This window comes from Pongo abelii, chromosome 7 (genome assembly GCF_028885655.2).
Source record: "Pongo abelii isolate AG06213 chromosome 7, NHGRI_mPonAbe1-v2.0_pri, whole genome shotgun sequence".
Classification (NCBI taxonomy): domain Eukaryota; kingdom Metazoa; phylum Chordata; class Mammalia; order Primates; family Hominidae; genus Pongo; species Pongo abelii.
The window spans coordinates 76,905,509-76,931,044 of NC_071992.2; the positions used below are offsets into that span (position 1 = coordinate 76,905,509).

The following is a 25,536-nucleotide window of genomic DNA, read 5'->3' on the forward strand; positions in this document are numbered from 1 at the left end:
ATTCCTCACTAGAATAATAAACTTTAAACAATACTTTCTCAATAATATACTGAATTTTATTTAATTTTTTTAAAGAATCTGATTTTTGTTGGTGTGTATAAAAATAAAATTTATAAAAATGAAAAGACTTCACTGCAAATCAAATTTTCTTAAAAAAATTGAGAGTGTATAGTTCCGTGTTTCACTTACTCAAAATGCATCAGTGAGATTTGCTAACAATTGTGTAATTTACCAACAATGATAATGATTTACTGTCATTATACTATATGAATTTAAGATTAATTAAACATACTTAGTTCTGTCATGTAGTTCTTTGTAGCAGAATTTACGCCACAGCATGGTTTCCTCCTATTTAAAAAATCAATGCGCTGGAAAACTTATAAATAATTTATTTCTCTAGGACTTGTCAACCACACTTTCATAAATGCATTCTAGTGTATGAGAAAGGGTCCGGAGGAGAAAAAGTGATTCAATCAGTGACAGTGGAATTACTGACGGATACCAACTGAAATATTGTCACATAGGCAGCTACAATTTACATGTACTCAAATGTCTTATTAGTTTCAAAGAGAGGGTTTTATATTCAGGCTGACACATTTTTCTTAGAACTGCTAAGGATGTGACTTTTCTAAATTTCTGAGAAATTTATATTTTAAAAGCTGGTCTGTGCTACTGCACGTTTCGTCTTTCGAAGGTAGGAAGATATTTATTTACTCTGGTCCTACTTGAGCAGGGAATCGTAGTAGGCAATGCAGGTGGAGGTGGTAGCTGTGTGTCAGGGTGTGTGTGGGGATGTTCTTGTGTCACCCTAGAGGCTAAATTATTTAAGGTCTTTGGAATTTTTGAAATACATAAGTCCTGTATTTCTTTTTCTTGAGACTTTCTCAAGAAACTCGCATGATGATATATTGCTATAGAATATTTGGGGGATAGATATGTCACAATTGTGAAATGGGTACTGCATGTGTGTTGACTATTAATAGAATTGAAAACTTGGCATTCCCAATCACAATTCCTAACCTCCAACTTTTTGGTGCTTAGGAGGAAAACAAAGTAAAAAACAAAAACCAACATTCAAAAAGTTGCACTCTAAAAACCCTTTTACTCTGCATCACCTCATTGATTGGGTGGATTCTTAACTTGGTACAAGTAGTGGGTTGAATGTTGCTTCCCCTCCCCAAAGATTCTCCACTCAGAACCTGTAAATGGGGCCATATTTGGAAAAAGGATCACTGCAGATGTTATTAGGTTAAGGGTCCTGAGATGAGATCATCCTGGAATATACAGATGGGCCCTAAATCCAGTGACAAGTGCCCTTATGAGAGAAAGGCAGAAGATATTTGAGACATAAAGACACAGAGAGGAGGCAGAGATTGACCAAGAAATGGCTGGAACTGCCAGAAGCTGGACGAGGCAAGGAATGGACTCTTTTTTAGAAACTTTGGAAGGAGTGTGGCCTTGCTGACAGCTTCATTTCAGACTTTTGGCCTCCAGAACTGTGAAAGAATAAATTTCTGTTGTCTTAAGCCACTAGTTTGTGGTGATTTGTAACAGTAGCCCTAGGGAATGAATACAGGGCATATGATATGTATAGGTAGGTCTATTTTACACTAACCTGAGGATAGGACTTTACTCACCTATTTCCTTTGGGGTGTACTTATGCACACTACCATGTGACTTCTGTAGCAATTTTATCTCCAATTCATATCACTAACATATCAATATGTGCAAATATGATAAAATTATCCTAAGACAGCTCCCAAATCTAAAACTACGCTACCTTCTTTGGATAGAGGCAAGTTCCTGTGGTCACCACCTGGGAGTACCCTAATCTGTGACACTGGCCTCTACATGTCAAACTTTGTATTTTGGTATCCTCAAATTTTCTTCCAATATGTAAATGTTTTTTTTTTAAAAAAAAAAACAATTTGTGCAAATCTTAGAAGAAAAGTTAATGTAGAATAAACTATATATAACTCTGATGACACAATGGCACAATTTCATGGTATATAACCTACCAGGCATATAAAGTGTTTAAATATCTTTGTAAGATAGTCTCATCTTTATGTTCTTCTTTAGTTTTCAGATCTAGGCCTATGGAGAAGAAGAATTATTTTTATCCTCCCAAGATTCCCACATTCGAGGCAGTACAAATTCCTCCCAAACTGAACTAGAATTTCTCACCAGTTGTGTAATCTGTATCTGAATTCTGAGTTTTCTATCTTTTAGGCTCCCTGAGTCTCCAACAAAGAACAACACTGGGGATTCCCTCTTTCGTCCTTCCTTCCACATTCCCTCTTCTTTCTCTACTTTTTCCTCCTCTGTCTCCTTCATCCTAACATATTCGACATGCTCACTCCCCCATAGGAAATTTGAAAGATGTTTGACAAAACTAAGATGTCCAGGTCTTGTTTCTTCCTATTTTTGTCCCTTCCCTCTCCACTGTCCCTGGCATGTCTCCCACCATGGGTCACCTCTTTTATTTTAGAGAGATGAAGGAAAGCACAGACAGGTAATTCCAAGTTCTTGACTTCAGTTAAGTTGAACATGGGTAGCTTAATCCATCCTACATTTTTATTTTGAGAGAAGAGGGATGAGAGTCCCAACTCCAAAAGTGAATACTAAGCCCTCCCACCCCTCTTACTTGTATTAGTTGTGCTCTCTCAGACATAAAGGAGTAGAGAAGTGTGGAGGTCACCAGGAATGACAGGCGGCTCGTAGAAGGATGCCTGTCCTCTCCATATTCTCAACCCCTCCAGGAGCAAAGCGCAGGTCTGGTGGGCATTCTTCCAGGCAGGGGCCTGCCAGTATCCCTGTGTGGCTACCTCTGGACTATGCACCGAAGCCTCCAAGCACATGGCTGCCATTGAAGGTGTCCACGGCAGAGAGCATGACAGCTGTGCTGAGAGATGAGCTGAGCTTTTGGCAGCTTCGTTCCCAAGGGGCCATGGGCATGACTGTACCAGGCATTTCATGGACTGCCCTTTGGCTCACTATTCCTCTCTCTTATCTGCAGTGTCCCTCTCTCCTGCAGCCACTGATGCCTACCCAGTGAGGCTGTTGTACAGATTAGAAATAATATATGCAAGGGCCTGGCAGGCAACTAGTGACGACACTTATTACTTTGATTTCCCATCTCTTTCCACTGTAGGTAAACTTTCCAATCTGAAAAAAACTTTTTCATTCTTCAATCATTCATTTACTTATATATCCAACAACTATTTATTGATCACCTACAATATATTATGCAGTGCTATGGTTTGGATATAATTTATTTGGCTCTGCCAAGTTTTGTGTTGAAATCTTGGCATCTACCCAAAGGAAAAGAAAAAAGTATGTCAAAAAGATCTGCACACACCGGCAACCCTTTGCCTTTCACCACTTGTGGAAGCAGTCTGAGGGCTTCATCAGATGCAGGCGCCAGTGTCATACTTCTTGTACAGTCTACAGAACTGTGAGCCAAATAAACCCCTTTTCTCTATAAATTACCCAGCTTCGGGTATTCCTTCAGAGCAGTGCAAAGGGACTAAGACATATACTTTGCTCAGGCCCTAGGAATACAGGTGAAAATGACAGGGTTTCTGTTCTCAAGGAATTCACAGCTTATTCGAACTGTCCAACAGCAGAGGGAAGAAGGTCCACAGCAAGGCTGGTCATGATGTAAGTGTGCACTTCATTTTTGTTGATGACAAGCAATTCAAACATTATTGTTTTGTCCATTGCAGGAAATATGGGACTTCAGAGAAGAGTCAGAACTGACATAGATTTGACTTTTTGTATGTGAAATCTCCATCTGAAAATATGAGGTTCCCAGTGAAAAAAGTCTAGCATTGATTAGGGAGTTCATTTCCCTGAAATAGTGAGAGGTGAAATTAGCAATAGAAACACAGAAGAAATCATCAAAGAGATAGTCCATGGAGAGTAAGAAGAGTAGGAATGTATATCCTCTGAAATGATTTTAGTATTCATTTCTAAAATATTGACAGATAAGAACCACAAAGGTTTACTATGTAATGTACTTTTATCTTTCAAATAATGAATTACACATTGAGGCTCAGAGATGTTAGATAACTTGCTTAGTCACCCGCTAGGAGGCAGTAGAGTGAGGATTTGGAGTCAGGAGACTCAGGCGCCTAAACTCGTGCTCTTCCCTGACTGTTGGTAGCCTTCATGCCTGTAATCTGAGAAACTGTTTGGGGCCTCGTCACCTATCTGGGGATATGATCCATCTTATACGTTGTCCAGGGGAATGTAAATTTAGATAATTTGCTTTCAGCAAAAAAGACACTCATTTCCAGCCCCACTGGAAATGAGAAAAAAAAAAAGCCACTTATTGAAATAGAAAAAAAAAATCCTTAAGTCAGGGCAATGGTCTAATAATAATTTCTGTTCACAAACCACTTCAGTGTTGACTTCTACCATTTTACATTTTACCCTTGAAAATTTGAGATAAAAAATAAGAAAATAATTTATTAAAGTCTTCATTCTTCTCCCCTTTGAGGAAAAGTATAGAGAAAAATGATGGAAACATATCAAACTGCATAAGATAGAAGAAGACGTTAGAATCACTCTTCAGATTTATTTTATTGCTAAACAAAAAGGAAATGTTGTCTAGTTTCTCATATGGAAAACAAAGCTTCAACCTGTATTTTATGATGACTATTGGCATATGCAATCTCAGAGTAGGAATTACAAGAAGAACCCTGGTTTTACAAAGTTTGGACTCCCAGGAAAATGTTGAAGCGTTTAATAAATTAATGTAAACACTAAGAATAAATTTAGAAATATACACTAAGTTCATGTTTTTTTCTAAAGCACAGAGAAATGATCAACCACACACTATATACCGTTGCATTTGAATTGTGGAATCTTTGTCCCATAGATTCTCTTTGAGTAGCCACCATTTTTCAGGACATCTTGAAGTTTACAATTTTTACTGGAAATGTAGCTTTATGTAGTTTCCTCTAAAATTCAAGGAAAAAGAATTTGTTTCTAACTTCAATATCAATAAAAGATTTAAATGGCTTATAATAAGAAAAAATAGTGGATAGAAGTTTAGTTTTCAATTGTATTAGTTTTCTAGTGTGACAAAGTTACATCAAAGCAGCAGATAGGGCAGCTTAAAGCAACAGAAAACAATCTCACAATTATGGAGTCCAAAGTCTAAAGTCAAGGTTTTAGCAGAGTTGTGCTCCCTCTGAATTCTGCAAGAAAGCAACCTTTTTCTTTTCCCTCACTTCTAGTGGAGACTGGCAGGCCTTGGTGTTCTTGGCTTGTTGACGCAGCACTTCAGTCTTTGCCTCCCGCATTATGTGGTGTTCTTCCCTTGCACGCTTGTGTCTTCTCATGAAGACACCAGCCGTATTGGTTTAAGGCTTCATCCTACTCCAGTATGACCTCATCTTACTAACTAACTACATCTGCAAAGACACTATTTCCAAATAAGTTTACATTCTGAGATATTGGGGGTTAGGGCTCAACATGTCTTTTGGGGGGACACAATTCAGCCCATATCATCTATTGATCATTTTTTTCTTTAAATTAAAAAAAAAACAAACCTTTGGTATTGAAACTGTTTAGATGTACACAGAAGTTACAAAGATAGTACAGAGCATTCCCTTACATCCTTTACCCAGCTTCTCCTAATGTTAGCAACTTTCATATCCATGCTACTATTAATTAAGCCAGAAACTTTATTTGTATTTCACTAATTTTTCCACTAATGCCTATTTTTGTTTTTGTTGTTGTTGTTCCAGAATTCAACCCAGAACACCAAGTTTCATTTAGTCAACTTTGTCGCACCTCCAATCTGTGACAATCTTTTGTGTTTCCCTGGTTTTCATGAACTTGCCATAGAGACTTTGAAGAATACTGGACAAATACTTTGTAGAATGTTTTCATTTCGATTTTTTTTCTGATTTTTTCCTTAGATTAGACTGAGATTATGAATTTTGGGAAAGATATTTTAGAGGGGAAATCCTCTACCCATCACATCATATTGGGGGTACACGATATCAACATGGCTTATTCTAGATGATGCTAATCTTGATCCCCTAGATAAAGTGCCGTATGTCAGGTTTCTCTATGGGAAAGTTACCATTTTCCCTTTACGTGCTCTATTCTTTGGAAGTAAGTCAATAAATCCAGCAACATGGAGAGTAAGCAGAATTAAGTTTCACCTTCTGGAAGAAGGGAATATCAAATAATCTGGAGACATGTATTAAAACCAATAGAGTAATTAATAAATATCTTGAGGAAGATACTTTGAGGCTATACAGATAACCTGTTTCTCCTTAAAGACTGACCCATTAATTTTAGCACTCATCAGTGGATCTTGCCTGCGGCAATTATTACTGTGTTATTCAATGATGATGTTCCACTTTGCTCATACCATATTCTTTAGAAGAGCAACTAAAAAATAGGAATCCTGATGCAAGATTAAAGTAACTATATTTTTATGGTTTGAGACTATGGTTTGAGTCTATTAAATGAGATGGTTTGAGACTATTAAAATGCATTCATAGTGCTTTCATTCTAATAATATCAGTCCTAAGAAATAAAAGCCCATGGGCATGCTTTCTTATGGATGCCAAGTGCATTTGAGCAGTGAATGATGCAAAGGTAGGTACTTAATGGTCCCAAGAGAAGGTGTGTCACCCTTCTGTGACAGGGTTCATTTGCATTCACATGGTTAGCCCCAGCAGGGGTGTGCATTCAGGGGTCTCCCAGAGCAGAAATATAGACATTTTCAGCAAAAAGCAGCTCTTTGTAAACTTTATAACTTCATTCCAAACTCCAGGTGTCAGTTTACAGCTTTTTAGATTGACATCTTAAATCAAGAAAATGTCACATGTGTACAGTAACTGGCCTAATCTTTTCAGTAAATTGCTGCCTGCAGTTTTCAAAAACATAGTAAATTGCTGGCAATTGACAATGTGTCTCTTTGCATGGCTAACTTCACTTCTGCACGGTTAACAAATCAGTCTTTATTCATGCACATCACACTATGTCTAGGCCTTGATTGACAGCTATTGATTTTAGGGAACTGTAATTCTCTCTTTTATAGGGAAGAAAAATATGTCACCTGATTGTTTCCATTTTATTCAGATGTAAAATTAAAACTGTAAGCAGGAAAAATAACTGTACCCTCTGTCTCAGTATTTCAGTTAAAGGTGAACACAGCTCACTACACTACACTAACTGTCGTATGCTACTATAAAGTAGGACTGGCCATTTTCTCAGGCTAATAGCTTTAATGTCCTTTAGTATTTTAAATACACAGAGGAAATTTTATCTCCATTAATTCTATAATTACAGGAGACCAAAAAATGATTAATTATATGTACAAACTAAAACATCAGATGGCCCATTATGAAATGGTACTATTACCCCATTGCACATTATTCTAGAAACAAAGATGAGATCATTTCTTAAAACAACCAAAGAGAATTTTTATTCCTAAAATAAGCTTTGGGATATGGTATTTGTTCTAAAAAGATTTCTTAATGCCATTTTCTTTTCTAGAAGCATACTTTTTAAAGGGGAATTTTCTGGAAGCATATTTATCCTTCCTTGAAGCACTTTTTGAATCAGCAGTGGCTCTAAACTAATATACTTGTGCCATATAGGAGTCTTGTATTTGAAAAGTACATCTGTCCATATGTGATTACGAAAAATGATTTCCGGGCATCTCAAAAGGCACCCCAGGAGGAAAGCATGTTACTGCTGTTTTTGTCTGTAACATCAAAACTCAGTAGTTTTGTTTAGAGTGTGTTTCTGGAAGACTACCTTCTAAGGACAGTAATCTATGATAGTGTGTAATCATAAATATGAACCGCATGTAGTGGCCGGGCGCGGTGGCTCACGCCTGTAATCCCAGCACTTTGGCAGGCTGAGGCGGGCAGATCACGAGGTCGGGCGATTAAGACCGTCCTGGTTAACACGGTGAAACCCCGTCTCTACTAAAAATACAAAAATTAGCCGGGCGTGGTGGTGGGCACCTGTAGTCCCAGTTACTCCAGAGACTGAAGCAGGAGAATGGCGTGAACCCCGGAGGCGTAGCTTGCAGTGAGCCGAGATAGTGCCACTGCATTACAGCCTGGGTGGCAGAGAGAGACTCTGTCTCAAAAAATAAAATAAAATAAAATAAAAATAAAAATAAACTGCATGTAGAAAAAGAGTCTGGAGAAGGAGTGTTTGATGGTGATTGATGGATGAATACAATTCATCTCAAGAGACAGAAAAACAAACTGCTTTTCTCACGCGTTATTGGTCATGAACATTGTCCGAATACGTGAATATCAGCATTAAATATTAAACATTAAGGCTGTATTGTCTTAAACACAGTAATGCATAAACCCATCACGTTTTCCTCAGGGAGACCTTTGCTCATCTTGATGTATTTAACACTCCTGCTCTATGTGCTCAAAGTTCTAAGGGAAGTCCTTGATTATAACATGTTTATATTCTATTATTATTATTATTACTTAAATTTATTATTACTTATATTTCCCATTGTGTAGAAAATTTCATGAGAACAGAGCTATCTGATATATTCTTATGTTCCAATTGCTATGCTCATAAGTTCTAAACTAAAATTTGTGTGTCAGTTTGCATTAGGCTGGGTTATATATCAGAGAAAAGCCCCAAAACAATGGCTTAAAAGATATTCTATCATATAAAATAAATTCAATATTAGGCAGACTAGAGATAATGTAATATCTCCACAAAGATATAAGGCCTCAGGCTCTCCCATCTTTCTTCTCTATTATCCTAATCAATTACTTATCTGCTCAAGGTTATCTTTTTGCCCAAGTGGGCTGTGCAGGCCTCAGCCAATCTTTTTTTCCATCTTTCCTTATATAATTGCTTTGCTTTCCCCATCATCCTGCTTAACTTGAAGCTTTAGACTTATCATTTTTGGGTGAAGGATCTAGAACGCTTGTGCTAACCTTAAGGGCACTTTGTGGCACCCGGTCATGGTCATCTCAGTCAAATCATAAATCAAATGCATGGCCGTTATAGTGCCTCTCATGTTCAAGGTCACTCCAAAGCATTTAACCCGTAATTTCTCATGACATCAACAATGAACTTTCTCTGTGCAAAGAGAAAAGTTTTTAGATATACCTACAAGTTATATGTAGTTTTTAAAAAAGGAGTTACAGAGGTAAATTTTTGTAGTAATTTAGTGCTTTTTTTTCCTTTACAACATCACAGAAGGTAGTGTTGCATAATTGTATTGTAAGCTCCTCTGTTCCTGCAAGCCACTTCAACTAAATGTTCATTCAGATCATTTCATTGTGTAGTAGTATTCCGTTTTATTGCGTAAAACTACACAGAGGCATACATTGCTATTCAGTTACAAAAAAGATGACATGCAAATAAATCTGTTTATCAGGCTTTCTTTTATCATCTATGAACCATTGCAAATCTCACCTAAAATTCTTCATCATTCAGATTTTACTCTTAATTGAAGTTTCTCAACCATGAGATTGTATCCATGAAATGCATTAACATCACAGCAAGATAATTTATGATCTTAATGGCATTTACTGGTGTTCTATTTGTTCTACATATTGTTCTAGAATGACCTTATATTCAGATTGCTCCTTCAAGAATTACACTCGTATATTTGAAATTCCTTCTAAAAAGCACAGCAACACTTTTCATTAGAAGCTATTCAAGCCGTTTTCTCTGGAGCACAAAACTACTTTCATTGAAGTTTGGCAGCCATGGCCTACCTTTAATGGTTTAATGTTCGCAATCTGTGGCCCAACTAACTCTCACTTATTGGAATAGGTATAGCTTCATTGAGAAAGAAATGTTTCTATAGAAGCATGTACAAGAACTGGGCAAATTTGGAGACCATTGTATTAGCAGGGCTCCCAGGGGCACTGGAGAAGTTGAATGAGAACAGGGTCACCTCCCAGCCTCCTCCCGGCTTTTTCTGGCAGGGTGAGATGACCACCACAGCCCATATCTTCCCACACTCAGGCAATAAAGTCTGGAAGTCAATGCCTGGGAAAGATAGAAAACCTTCAAGCCACAAGTCACAAGTGTGGTTTTCTTTGACCAGAGATGGAGGCATGAGAACAAGTTTTAAGAACTCAGTTCAAACAGTTAAAGTTGGTACAGAATTATGATGTGTTAAAGAATTAGAAAAGGGGATTCAACACAGAAGAGTTGGGGAGTGAGTTGTTGGAGAAACTAAGATCATTTCATATTTATACTTCTGAATTGAAACTATGAAATAAATAAATGACACAGGTAAAACACTTTTCTTTAAAAATTGTTTTCTCATATTTGATTGAAGGGATAATATTATATAGAAGAAAAATAACAGAAACCATGTATTTCTGCATAGCTGTTCGCTTATTTTTGCACAAACCTTGCTCAATACAGTGACTCTAAACAAACAGCAACTGCTTTTTGAAAACCCAATTGCTTTTGAAAAAAGACAAAAATAAAACCTACTTGCAACCTATTTGTCTGCAAAGAGAGACATATTGCTGTTACACAAATTTCTGATTAACAGCTATTAATAAAACATCAACCACATTGATTACTTAAAAATTTAGATGGTTTCTGTTTGTCACTAGATTGTATAACCCCGCAGTAAATTAAATTTTCGGTGAAAAGATTCCTCAAATCTTTGTATTTGCATTAAGCATCATGATAAATACAATACAGTCTTCAAATTTCATAGATTTCCTTCATTGTGGAAAACATGCAGAAGGAAAAATTAGGTCACCATATCTGTGAGAGAATATTGGAACTTAATTTTTTAGGAATTATATTCACTTCAAACTTTAAGGTCTTTGGAATAAGAAATATCTCTAAGATGACTTGTTCCATTTTCTGAAATATAATTGCATCCCTTGGAAAAGTTTTGTGAAGCAACAAAATATATCATCTACTGTCCATAGGACTTTAGATTTTTTACAATCAAGACCCAAAGTCAAATTTAATTATAGAGATCTTCCAAATCTAGACAAACCTCTGTCCCCATCACCTCCCTTCTTTCACTCTGCTCTGCAAACAATATTTGAGAATAAAAACAGAAAAGTAGAATACATACAGAGCTTCATTTTCCCCTACTGATGTAAAAGCATTTATGCATTTAAAAAAATGCCCAATTGTATTATTTGTTGAGTATTGACAATATGGTTAACAAACAAGTAGAAGTATTGCCTAGAGGCTTATAAACCTAAATAACCTATGTAAATTCCCCTCATCCTCCAAAAAGTGCCTAATTGACAATGATACTAGATTATTAAAGAAGATGCCATTCTTGTAGCTCCAAAATAAGGCATGGCCTTTGCTGTGTTTTTAGAATGCTATTTCGGTAAAGGCGTCCAGATTATTTCCTTGAGACATTATTCTTGAATATAGGTATTAGCAGCCTCCAGAACTCCAAAAATAAAAACATTCAAGATTTCTTTCAGTAGGAAGAAAATATACACAGGAAAAGATAACAGTAAATTATAAAAGATAAAACTAATTACTAGATTTAAGTAAGTTGTATATGTTTAAATAATAATAAAAATATACAAAGCAGGGTTGCCTAAGTTTCACCATCTGAAAATAAAAAGAAACCTGTGAGGTAAAAAAATTATTAAATAGTTTATTAAATGTAATAGATGGATTGTAGCCACCTGGAGGAAACTGGGATTTGGGGTTTCCTACATTCCTGGCACAAAAAAGATTGAAGATTAGAAAAAAAAAAGGTAAATCTTGAGCTAGACAAAATGTTTTCCCAGCAATGTTCTGAGGAAGAATTTAAACTAGGTATAAGAATTACCTGACAAAGAAGAATTATTTCACTGACCCTGCCTGACTCCTCAGGTGAAATACACAGGTGAAATATTTCATGGGAAAAATGAGCTCTCATGGGTAGTGATGTCAAGTCAAAATAGCTAAATAAGGTTCTATTGCTGGTACTTTGAAAAACTGCTTAACTTTCTTAAAAAATTGTAAACCAAAAATAAAATTCTAAGCCCCCAACCAACTGAATGAACGACTCCTCTTGGCCAAGGGCATTCCAAAGTTAACTCAAAACGTGAGTTCAGGTTATGACGGGAAGGGGGGTTGGACATACCTTATCATACCCTTCTTCCTTTGGAATTCAGGCACAACTGATCAGCATTAACATGAAAACAGAGATCTTAAGAGGGACAAATCTGACTCTTTGTAGCAATAAGATACCCAATGACAGATAGCAGGCCCTGAGAGAAATAAAAAGCAAATATATTTCTTCAGCATATTTTGAAATGGCCCTGCAAAGCTGTCTCTTATGGGGGAAATACACTCTATAGAGAATCTCCTTTCCTTTCTAGATCTTTTTCCTTACCCAGGAGAGGATTAACTAAGAGTCTGGCACATTTTTAAGTCTGATAAGAAACATTTACAATCTATTCTCTCTGAAGCTTGCTACCTGGAGGCTTTGCCTGCATAATAAGAACCTTGGTCTTCACAACCTCTTATTTCAACCTAAACATTTCAATTCCAGGTCTGGAGATAAACTCTTTCACCAATTGCCATCAGAATACCTTGGAATCCACCTATGACCTGAAAGCCTCCCTTTGAGTTGTCCTGCCTGTCCAGACCGAACCAATGTACATTTTACATGTATTGATTGATGTCTTATGCCTCCCTAAAATCTATAAAATCAGGCTGTAACCTGACCATCTTGGGCACATATTCTCAGGATTTCCAGAGGCTGTGTCATGGGCATGTCCCTAATCTTGGAAAAATAAACTTCTAAACTGATTGAGATTTGTCTCAGATACTTTTTGGTTTACGGATTCAAAACAATAGCAAATCAGGCCACTATAGAAAAAGATTACAAAACATTGTACATAACAGAAAAAAAGAAAAATACATACTTGAAAACCCATGTTTGATAATATAGATGATTTGTGGACTAAGCTATGTGATGGATCAGGCAAAAATCTTATAGTCAAGACCTGGGAATTGTAAACTAAAAATGAAATTCTAAACCCCCCAACTGACTGAATGAACCATCTCCTAGGCAAGAAGACCCCAGAATAACCCTGAAAACTGAATTCTTGGCCATTATGGGATGAGGGAGTCAGACTACCTCCTTTGCTAACCATAATTAGGCTTTCTTCCCTAAGGGCCTAATGGAAACCAGCTTTTCTGAAAAACTCCACCACTGATATCAACCAACCACCTGATGCTACCCATCCTTTTTTGCCTGATAAGTGACCACTGACCACTACTGTTCTGGCCAGTCTACAGAGAATGCACAGTGAGTGTTTTCATGTCTTCTGCTTTACCTTTTGATATCAGAAGGCCAAAAACGCCCCCAGATCACCACCGTTTTTTGAACAGAGAGACACAGGGAGCTCCATTGTGCATGTACATGTTTCTCCTTTCATAAATATTCATGACGCCTTCTGTAGCTTACTGAAGATGTATATTTGGTCACCCCACTTAACATATTCCTGTTGCCTTTGCCCCCGCCTTGAAGTATCTGTTTTGAGCTTTTGGTCAGAGTCTATGCTTCCCAGCCTATCAGAATGGCTGTAGGCTGCAACTCTTTATGATAAATAAAGTCTCCTCTTCTAAATTTATAAATTGTATTATCTTAAGTTGACAGAAATAAAGTCTCCTCTTCTAAATTCATAAGTTGTATTTTTTTAAGTTGACAGGATAAAGTCTATTTCCCCTATTCACTAAATGTGTCCTCTTAGCACATTACTTAGACTCTTTGAACTATAGTTCTTCATAGAATAAGGAAAATAATATTCACCTCAAAGGGTTGCTGTAAGAATAGAACAAAAAATATAAATGTAAAGAACATATACACAGTAGGCAATCAGTACCTATATGTGACGTAATAGGAAAGCCCTTTTTTTCTGTCATTGCTTTTAGAAGGTTGCTAATTTAAGTTCCTGATTAATGTGAGACAAATCTACAGATTTCTTCACATTTACCTGTCTTATTTCTATGCCTAAGTTTGTTTATGTATAATTGTACATATGTTGAGTACTTGGAGATTTTGAAGCATTGAAAACACTCTGGGATCAGAGGAAAAGTTCCACTTCTCTCAAGAAAAGTAAATAATAAAGAAAATTAGCCTATAATGTTAGTCATCACCAAAATAACAGAATAATGTCACACTCGTTCCTTAGGAAAATAAAAGTATGATTTGGATTTTCAACATAATTCTTGGTATCTTAAATGTGCCAGATGAAAGAAGCTTTTGTATTTATGTGCTGCATGTGTTATTCAGAAGGAAGATGATTCCAAGTCATGTTATTTCCAAGGAAGCAACAATAACTTCACTGGACCCCTGCTGATCTTAAAGTGCAGCAAGAAAAACAGTCTTGGAGACTTCTAGAGATGTCCGAAGTACGCCTACGGGGAGCAATAGGGATACCAGGAGAATCTGATGGTAGATGTATATTAAAAAAGCTATTTACATGTTAAAGGATAGAATTTAATTAATAGTGTTACAGCTGTGTTGAAGTTAATGTGCATATCTGAGATTCTATCAAAAGGGACCATTATATATATTTAATGTGTCACTTAGTCCTTCATTTTCCCCTTTTACTTTAATGCATCACAATTAATATATACCCCAAAGTATTTGCTGGGTGTTGTGATGACTGTTAATACTAACAGTAATAATGACCATGATGATAACTGTCACTTATTAAGGCCTCACAATATGCTGGGTCCTTTACTAAGTACTTTTTATGCATTATCTTATCTTCTCAGCAACTCAACTAAATGGATACTATTATTTTCTCTATCTTGTAGAAAAGAAACTAAGGATTTAGAAGACTGAGTAATTTGCTATGGAGGATACTTTTGTTTAAATACCCAATTGCCACTCCTTACTGTTCCCCTATAAACTTGCAAAGAATATACATTTCTTTCAAGCACAAGAACATCTAGAGAGTCTCAGTGCCTGTCCAGTCCCAGGGTCTGACTTTGAGCAATGTCACTCTGGCACAGTCCTTCTGTCCCCCTTGGGATTTATTGAGAGGTGAGACAGGACACATATCTCTGAAGGAACAGTTAGGGATATTTTTGCTGCATTACTTATGGGAAAATAGTCTACCTTTTTAAAAGAAACAAAAAAATCTGTGCTCTGTCTTCAAGACTGGATGTTGTGTCGATGTAAGACCGACATCTGCTATTAGCATCTTGTGAAGATGATTGAATCTCAAGATGAAACCCTCAAGCCACCCTCCAACTTCCAATTCTCTGTTCTATTTTTCCCCATAAAACTCATTGCTTTTTAGTGTACCATATGATTTCCTTTTATCATATTTATTATTTATTATACATTATCATCTATTTATTATTTATATATTTGATAATCTATTATACTCCTTTATAGCTTTCCCCTCTGGCAACAGTGCAAATTCCACAAAAGCAGGGCTTCTGTGTCTGTTTTACTAATATTTCTTGAGCACCTAGAACTATGCCTGCCAAAGGAGAGGCTCTGCTGAATATGGAAGAGAGTAAACAGTAGAACGAACCTGGACCATTGAACCCCTGAATTATCCAACCATCTTACTTCTGGACTTCTTATTTTGTGACTAAAAAATTCCTTTTGAAATAAGAGTTATTTGTGATTGAGATCTGGTTTACTTAAGAGCCAAAAAACAATAAGTAACACTCTTATCAAATTGATAAGCTACAAAATATCAGATAAGAAATTCAAATGCATGTCTAACTCAAGACCATATTCATTAACCAGCATGCTATACTGCATTATGGACATATTGCTGGGAGATGCTATGAGATCATCTTGGAGTTGGAGAAGGAGGTAGTGATAATCATTCACAAATTGTTGACTACTGTGTGTTAGGCATTGGGATGAACAGTAGAAATGTAACAGTACACAGAACTTGCTCTTCATCCTAATAATATACAGGGTGGTAAATAATTGACTAGGAGGAAATATGAAGAAGTAACTCACCTCTATCAATTAGGTTGCTTTCAGCAGTAAACAACAGAAAATCCCAGTAAATTTCATCTTCTCAAATAATATGGAATTTATGGTGTCATTTGATAAAAAATCTGGAGGTAAGTGACATGGGTTTGTTTAATTCTATTGTTCAATATGTACTGTTATATTAAGGATGCTTTAATATAATGCCTTCTGTTTTTCTGTTCTGTTACCCCCAACTGAGTGATTTTCTCAATATCTCAAGGTGGATCCAGCCATCACATCCTCATCCACATAAGTGTCTAGTAGCAGGAAAAAAAATAATGAGATAACACTTCCTTTTATCTACTTTTATTAGCTAAGAAAATATCCCTAAAAACTTCCCTAGGCAAACTTCACATCATGTCTCATTGGCCAGATTTGGATCATATAACCATTTCTAAGCAGGGAAAGGGTATATGATGACCATAATTAACTGAGCAAAGACAGACTCATTCCCTGAATCTGCAGTGGTTCAACAGGGATGTGCATTTTATGCAGAACAAGGTGACATAGAAAAGCTCCAATATCTGAAAATACCAGAGTTCTCTTAACAAGGAAGAAAAGGAGAATGGCTATTGGGCAGATGTCAATGCTGTCTGTGACTGGTTTAGTTCTCACTTTATATGATACCCCATTGGCATTCAACACAGTTGCTCTAATGCTTTTTCTGGAGTTCTATGAAACAACTTTCTGTCAATTTTTCCTAATTATTGCAAAAGTAAATATAATAAACACCAAACAAAATACAAGTTGGATGCTTTGGGTACCATGGTTACATAAAAAGACACCCCAAAACTTTGTTGTTTAGAATAAGAACAATATTTATTTTTCTCTCAATCTGCAATCTGGGTAAGGCTCTCTGGGTATAGCTTGTTTCTGCTCCATTTCAGTATCAGGTAGGGAGGCATGAGAACTGGGGGCTGGGATTATTTTTTATTTATATGCCTGGTACTTGGGTTGAAAAGACCCAAACAGCAGGGCATCTTTCTCATCTTTTATGTCTCTCCATGTGATCTCTTAAGCTGTGGACTCAGGGATTCCAAGATATGTATGTTGAAAAAGAAAGGAGAGAGAGAGAGAAAGAGAGAGAGAGAGAGAGAGAGGAAATACCAGGAAGAAGCTTGATTGGCTTTTAAATCTAAACTCAGAAGTCATATATCACTTCCATTATAGCCACAGTCCCCCATCCCCAGATACAAGAGGAGGGAGCATAAAATCCAGTTCTCTATGGAGGACTGTCAACATCACATGGAAAGGAGAGAATGTGGAATGGGATGTATAAAAGCATAGATATTTATATGTGCTTTTAGAACATTGGCAACATTATTCTAAAGATTGTATGGAAAAGTAAATAGAAAACATAACAGTAAGTTTAGTGAAAGAAGTACATAGACAGATAAACCTTATCATATGTTAAAATATCATTCACAAAATTAAAATAATTATAAATAATACTGTTGACATAATCGTTAAAAAATCAATGAAATCAAATGGATACCTAAGAAAAAGGACTTCTAAAACTTAGTATATCATTTAAAATGCAAGACAAATCAATGGAAATATTGCTAAGTAAATATTGTTTATATGATTATTTAACTATTAGCAACATCTATTTTAATCTTCATCTTACAACATATTGTGAAATTAAACTGCCAAGAAATCAAGCAAAACCAAACAAAATACTACATTACCAAAGGAAAAATGTCAAAAAATACACAAACACTTAGCAAATATAAAAACAAAATTAGCTGTTTATTAAGTATACAGGAAGATATTCAACTATATTCATAATCATAGAAGTACCCAGCCTTGAAAATAAAGCATTTTTTTAACTACCAAAATATCAAAAGCAAGAAATGACATCAGACAGTGTTAATGACAGTGTGACAATTTATATATTGCTATGATGCCATTTACATTGATTACCTATTGCTGCCTCACAAATTATCCCAAAAGTTAGCGACTTAAAATATCAATTGAAATTTACTACCTCAGCATTTTCTATGGGTCAGGACACTAGGAACAGTTTAGTTGGTTTGGGATTGCTCATGAATTTGTAGTCAGGATTTTGTCGAGGGTGAAAGCCTACTAGAGTCGGAGGGCCTTCTGAGATGGTTCACACACATGGCTAGTTCAGTTTCTCACCATGTGGACTTCTTCATAGGGCTACTTGAGGTTCCTCACTATGTGGTGTCTCACCTCCCCGTGGGCCAGTAATCTGAGAGAACAGAGTGGAAGCTGTAATGCCTTTTATGAGCTAAATTTGAAAGTCACACACAGTCACTTCCATAATATGCTATTTATTAGAAGCATGTTACTAAGGGTAGTCAACATTCAAAGGAAAGTGTCAGAGACTTTGTCCATGTATTTTTAAACCATCACAATTTTTTTATTTGAAAAAAATTAGTAAAAATGCATTATGAGCCTTTAAATGTGCATATTTTTAAGTCTATAATTTTGGTTCTGGAATTGTAATAGGTAAAACAAATTTAAACAAAAAAACTAATGATTTTCATTATCTCATTAATTATTACAGTGACTTTGGAGGGAACATAATTGACAAAAAAAGAGAATTATGTATTGTATCTACATGATGACAGTGTTTTAACAACTTAAAATAAAAGACTGACACTTCTGGCCATGGCATAGTAAACTGCTGATGGAATTGTCCTTTTGATGAAAATAACAGTAAAATAACAAAATATATAAAGTAATTTTCCAGGCATTAACATCAGGCAGATCAGCAATTTGATCCTTGAAAGCATGAAAATATAAAATGTGATACACAAAATAGATCATCCTAGCTTCTTGACCAGAGACACTTTCTTACTATGGACCAGTGTTACTTATTGGAGGAAGATGGTTGGGTTTTTGAGTGCTATGGTGTTAATGTGTTCTCTAAAATTTATGTGTTGAAAACTTAATCCCCATTGCCAGAGTGTTGGGAGGCGAGGTCAAATGGGATGTGTTTAGGTCATGAGGGATCCACCTTCCTAAATGGATTAACACAAATTATAAAAAGATTTAAGGCTGCAGGTTTGATCTGTTGCTTTCTCTCACCTTGACTTTTCCCTTCCACTCTTCCACCATGGGTTGACACAGCAGGAAGGCCCTTGCCGGATGCCAGCAACTTGATATTAGATTTCCCAGCCTACAAAACTGTGAGTCAATACATTTCTATTCATTTTAAATCACCCAATCTGCAGTATTTTGTTATAGCAACACAAAATGGACTAAGACATTGGGTTTTTGACATGGTGAAAATTTATGTGACAGAGACTGAAAATAAGGGAGGGAAGGAGTAAGTAAGAGAGGGCAGAAGTTTTCATGAAGATTCATAAAATTTTAGTGGCCAAGCATTACAATGCACATGCACATGCACAAGATGGCTTTCTATGAAGTGTAGCAAAGATAACCTGCTCTGGGGCTGAGAGACGAAGTGTTACTAGAGATCTAGACTGGGAGATTTAGCATTCTGGTTTATCCAGAGTTGAAAGACTTTACTGAATAACTTGGACATTCATTTGAGACTTCAGAAAGGACATGTCTTAGAAGTAGGAAGCATGCCTTCAAGGAATAACCATGTTGCAGGACTAAGTTGAAGGCTGAAATATAATTTCTAGCCAAGAGTAAAACCAAGACTTACAGAACAAAGGATTTTCCAATAGTTAACTGCCTGCCAAAACACAACTCATCACCCCTGTAAAGCAGGGCAACATATCTAAACTCCCTATAATATATCATCAACACCATTCTGCACGCAATGAAAAGTTAAAAAAATACACGAATAAGTGAGAAAATATGGCCTACTATGGAAAAAGTAAACTACCTCAAGATGACTCAGATGCTAACATTAATAGGCCAGCACTTGATTTATTATACTTTTTTAAGCTGATCGTCTGTTGGTGTTGTCTTTTTAAGAATTTTATTTTAAACTGAAAAATAATAATTGTATATATTTATGGAAAGCAATACAATATTTTGATATATGCATATAAATTATGAAATCATTTAAATCAGGCTAGTTAACAAATTCATTACCTTACATGTTTATTTTTTTGTGGTGCAAACATTTCAGACCAGGATTTTAAAATGCTATATTATGAATATGTTCAAGGACTGAAAGAATAATAAAATAATAATGAATGAAGACATAGAGAATGTCACCAGAAAAATGGGAAACATAAAAATTAGAAATTCTAACAGAAAAGTGCAATATGTGAAATAACACATTAATTGGATAGGCTGAGGAAAAGATTGAAGACTACAGAAACAAGCAATGCTGACCTTGAAAACAAACTAGTAGACATTATCCAGTCTAAAGAACCTAGAGACAAAAAGATGGGGAGGGGGCAGAAGGAGAGGCTAGTGCCTCAAATTCTGACATATATGCAATTAGAATCCCAGAGAGAGATTTTTTTCATATTAAACTAATAATAGCAAAAAATTCTTAAAGTTATTAAAATGCTCCAGTTTACAGATCAGAGAAGTCAAACAAACTTCCAAGCAAGATAAACACAGTAAACACACTTAGCTATATTATAAACTGCTGCAAAAGGAAGATAAAGGAAACATACCTTAATAAAATGCTCAGAGAAAAAGAATGTATTACATACAGTTAAACTGTTAATAAAAGCAATTGTCATGTTATCAGAAACAGTGAAGGCAAGAACACAATGGAGCAACATCTTTGAAATGCTAAAAGAAAAGAAAATTCTGCCATCTCAGAATTCTGTATTTTGTGAAATTTTCTTCAGAAATAAGGGAGAAATTAAAACATTTTTAGATAAATGAAAGTGAAAAAATTTGTTGCTAGTAGATATATACTAAAATAAATACTATACAAGATTTTTTAAAAAGAGAAGGAAATCAGATTGAAATTTGGATCCATAAGAAAGTCATTTGGAAATTTCAAACAGGAGGCTAAATGTGAAAAAGTAAAAAATAAAAAGGATATCAAAACCAGATAAATGAAATAAAATGTTTCAAAATATTAATAGTAGTTCTCTTTGGATAGTTTTATCCAAATCATCAATGGAAGTCAAATCATCTACGGAAGCATCTTGCATATCTGACCCCCTTAATTAGAGAGGTCTTCTGAATGCAAAAAAGTCATCAAGAACAATACTTCAAAACTTACTCAAATATAGTAGGAGGGATAAATATATGAGTAAAATCTCTATGCAGCTGCTTCTGCCTACTGGAGATGTGGCATAACACATCTGTAGGGTAGAATGTTCTGTTTTTATATGTCTTTGGTTAAGGGCAAGACCAAGAGAAATGAAGAACTGTTTTATTCCAATATATAGGGGCAGAAATTTTGTTTTCCACAGTCCGGATAAGAAGAAGAAAAAAACTCAGAAATCAGGTGTGTATGGAGAAATGAGGAAGGAGACCTGTGAAATAGTGGCACATGGAAACATTTGAGGAAAAAAATGGCAAATGAGAAATTCCCTGTGGAGGAGATGGTCCAGGATCACTGATGTCTAATGCTCAAGTCACGTTCTATTCATAATGTGCTGTGGTCATCGTTTTTAATCACCAAGTCTTCAGTTAGGGTCTTCTAAAGACAAAGGCCCTGTGTTTATGTGATTTTCAAGCACTGAGGAAGTGAGCTGGAAGAGGGAGAGCCTACCGGGAAGCTGAGAGTGACAATGGAAGACCTAATTGCGCAGAAAACAGGATAACAGGGTATTTATTCTACAGGGAGTGCCATCTGTAGTCGAATCGATGATTGATTTCACATCACACTAAATGGAAGCAAATAAAGTAAATTCAAATTACAGCCCACAAAATGAGTTGAAGGACAACATAAAACAATGTTTATAATTATTTTATTTATAAAATCTGAAGTTATTTTATAACTTGCATGTGATAGAAGATAGTTGGGCAATTATTGAAATACTAGCACATTATTAAATAGAAATATTAGTTTATAGGTATAGAACTCAATGTGGGAAATTTCATGTCTGGTTCTCTCACAAATTCATTGATGTGAGAAACAGTAACAGGTTCTGACTATAAAGTGATTATAAGGTAAAAAAAAAAAAACCAGATCTATGACACCATCTTCCCAAAATAACACTGTTCTCCTTCATGCTTTGGATAGAAATTGATCATCAGTGTTTTCTAGGGAACATGTGGCAGTGGCACGCAGGTATCACATGTAATGACAAGTGTTATTTATACCTATCAAAGCAAATGTCTTTAAAAGGAAATTGTCTCTCCAATTATTGGAGTTTTACAATTTTCATTAAAAGGAAATTGTCTCTCCAAAAAAAAAAAAAAGGTAGAATAAATAGAAACCACCTCCGGAGGCGCTAGAGGAAATCCTTGAGGATTTCTCACTCTTTGACTGAATCAAATGCTACACATTAGGCCTCTCTGTAGTCTTTGTTAGACAAATTCCTTAAAAATCTTAGACAGCCAGGCAGATTTTCTAAGATCTAAACCACAAGGGCAAGTAGAGGTCCTTTGTGGTACTCAGAGAGCTTTGAGAGTGACTTAAAACATCAGCATACATTTGAAAACTATAATTGCAAATGAGAAGTTTAAAAAATAGATGTGGCTTTTTATTTAATCATACTGTTTTAAATTCTTCTTTACAATAACAAATTATGCTGTATACAAGAAAATATTTAAGTCACTTAAATAAAAATTCAACACAAGCTTCTTTTCTATTTGGATGGCAATCGTAAAATGTTTCTGCAGGAATTATAATAACAATCCTGTGCTCTTCTGACATTTGTTCTAGATAGACTGATATAACCCTTGTCTAAGAGTTCATCCTGACAGTGCTATGCCATCTAATCAGGAATTAGAAAGATGAGTCACCATACTAAAACATTTAGTTGGTCGTAAATAAGAGTTCCACTTCAATATGTACATATGCCATTCTTTGTTACAATTCATTTTCCAGAATTGCTGTATGATCTGTGATACCAATTTGCTATGTGTATTGTTGCATTAAAATTCTTAGTCAATTCCTTTTCTTGTTTTAATAACAAGCATGTTTAAAATATTTTTTTTTTAGTCATTTGGAGCTGTGGTATGCTGATGTTATTCTTTTATAAATGTAGAGATTAGAAACCAACTCCCACTTCAGCATAAAAAACCAAAACATAAGGCTATTGTCTTGAAGCTTTATTATATTTACATATTTCCAAAGTCATTATTTAGCATTTAAATGGGCATTTCTTTTATCACATTATTTTGATTATTATATAAACAATAATGTATAAGCATAATAATTTATAAACATATTTCTACTTAGCAACAGTATAATAAATAGCAGATAAACTACCCATAGAAATGTTACCTACTTCCAGGTCAAAATAGATAATAAAAACATTCCAGGTGATGCAAAGGGCAGTTCGCATTGTACATAAGAAAAAAATAAAAAGAGAGGAGAAGAATGTGGCGATTAAAGGCATTTATTGGAAACAAGTCACTAATAAAAATGTCAATAAGTTTAAATCTAGAAAAAAAGAGGCAGGGCACCCAGAAAAGTGTGAGCTTTACAATGTCTGCTAGGATCTTTAAAATTTCAAAGAGCAATAGTTTCTGCCACTTGTAGTACATGCCAATAAAATTCGATTTATTTTTAAAGTGTTTTATTGGCCTGAAGATATAACTTAATTTTAAGTGCTGAATTGACTACTGTTTTCTGAGTATTCTCATTTTGTTACAAATAACATTATACAAATTTTCTATCATGCCACCCATAAAATCAGAATAAATTATGCTAGTAAACTGTCAGGACTAGAGATAGTAAATGACAACACTCCCATACCCCTAATAGTAGGCTAGTTTTAAAAACAGAGATGTGGTCTTAAGTGAGTATAGTGTACTTTCTTGGTTCATTTGATAAAAATAGAAAATGTGCTTTCTCTGAATCATAATATTAACTGAGGACAAAAATATTAACTAAAAAAGCTATGACAATTTAATGAATAGAATTAGGAAGAATAAATTAACAGTAGATTTCCATAATGATGGAAACCCTTCTAATCAAACTCAGCAACTTGTGAATCTGTTGACACCACAGATGAAATGGTTTTTATTAATGGCTCCTTTGTATTAGAAAATGCTATAATTACTAATTTGGTGTTTTTTTTTAAGGAAATCACCTTTTTATTTAAAATAGTTAATTGACAAAAACGACTGCATATATTCAAAGCATACAATGTGATGACTTGATATTTGTATAAATTGTGTAATGATTATGAAAATAAAATTAGTTAATATACCCATCACCTCTCATACTGTATATCAGATCCCTAAAACTTATTCATCATTGTATTCTTTGACCCACATCTCCCCATTTCCCCACCCCCAGCCCATGGCAATTGGTTAGCTTTAACTTCACTGGTTAGCCCCAGTTGGAGATCTTAGAGCTCATCTAACCCAGTCACTTTTAGATTTAGATAAATTGTGCCACAGAGAACTTAACTATAGAGAAGCTTGAATTACTGAGAATGATAACTTCCTTGGGAGAACGTCACCACAATTAAATACAATAGTTGTTATTTACTTTACTTTACTATAAAAGTTCATAAATTCTTAATTTCCTTAATATTCATTATATAGGCACACTAGTTATATTATGGCTTTCTATCAGTGATAAGAAATGAGTTTTAAGTGAAATAAAATATAAAGATATTATATTGATTAAATGTATTTCTTTAAGTAATTTTATAATCTACTAAATGATAGAATTATGCAATGTGGGTGATATTTAAGAATGGTTACAGTAATCATAAGTCACTCAGCAGCTCATGATAGTCACACAATTTCATTTACATTCCCTCTGTGTTGTCATTCATGATTTTTTCTGAAAGTGTAGTCCCAGAGTTGATTGCATTTGATGTCATACTTCTCATTTTGACTTTGAAGTGGAAGTTTTCCTGGTATAACTTACTTTTAAAGGACCACAAAACTACAAAAATGACCCAGAGCTCCTGACTCTGGAGATATAGAAAAGTTGGCTAATATAAGTAGAAATTTAAAAATAGGTTGAGGAGGCTTCCAGCTTCAGCTCCCACATATAAAGAAATTGGAAATCATCACTCCCATTCTTATAACAGGAAAAGCTTTACAAGCTGAAAATCAATAACTTTTACTGAACCAATCAGAAAATGGAGATTCCAGGACAAACTGCCACCCTTAAATTTGGAGGGGCAGGCATATCCTGAGAGATAGAGCTGAAGTCTGTTTACCTGGAGCAGAAGCTGCTGGAGCCATAAACTAGTAGGACATTTAATGTTGATTCTGATGAATTGCTGGATGCTGAATGTGAAATAACCTGAGAGAGAGAAGCTCCATAGGTCTACAGTCTTGAGGGCTCCCAAGCTTCCATGGGCTTTTCCTACAGGAACCCCATCAGGTTCTTATGTAAGAATCTGAGAAAGATCCCTTTATGGCTCTCTTGAAGGGTGGGGAGTGGGAAGGAGTAACCACTGTGAAATATACCCATGGCCTTCTCCATAGCAAAGCCTACTATGGAGGAAAGAATTTTGCCAGAGCAGTATCTCATCTGGGAGAAGAGGATTCCTCTCCACTCCAAA

The 25,536-nt window shown here is 35.4% G+C and overlaps 1 long non-coding RNA gene across 13 annotated transcripts in view; it reads left to right on the plus strand.

Moving 5' to 3' along the window:
* Positions 1–25,536, plus strand: part of LOC129061021 (uncharacterized) — a 162,344-nt gene that overhangs the window by 79,119 nt on the left and 57,689 nt on the right. For 5 of the 13 annotated variants that reach the window (XR_008527970.2, XR_008527969.2, XR_010141150.1 and 2 more), the window contains 3 exons: positions 14,258–14,419; positions 15,972–16,065; positions 19,073–19,131. This is a non-coding gene — a long non-coding RNA (uncharacterized LOC129061021). The remainder of the gene's footprint in view (positions 1–14,257; positions 14,420–15,971; positions 16,066–19,072; positions 19,132–25,536) is intronic. The other 8 variants (XR_008527967.2, XR_010141154.1, XR_010141156.1 and 5 more) reach the window with 3 other exon arrangements.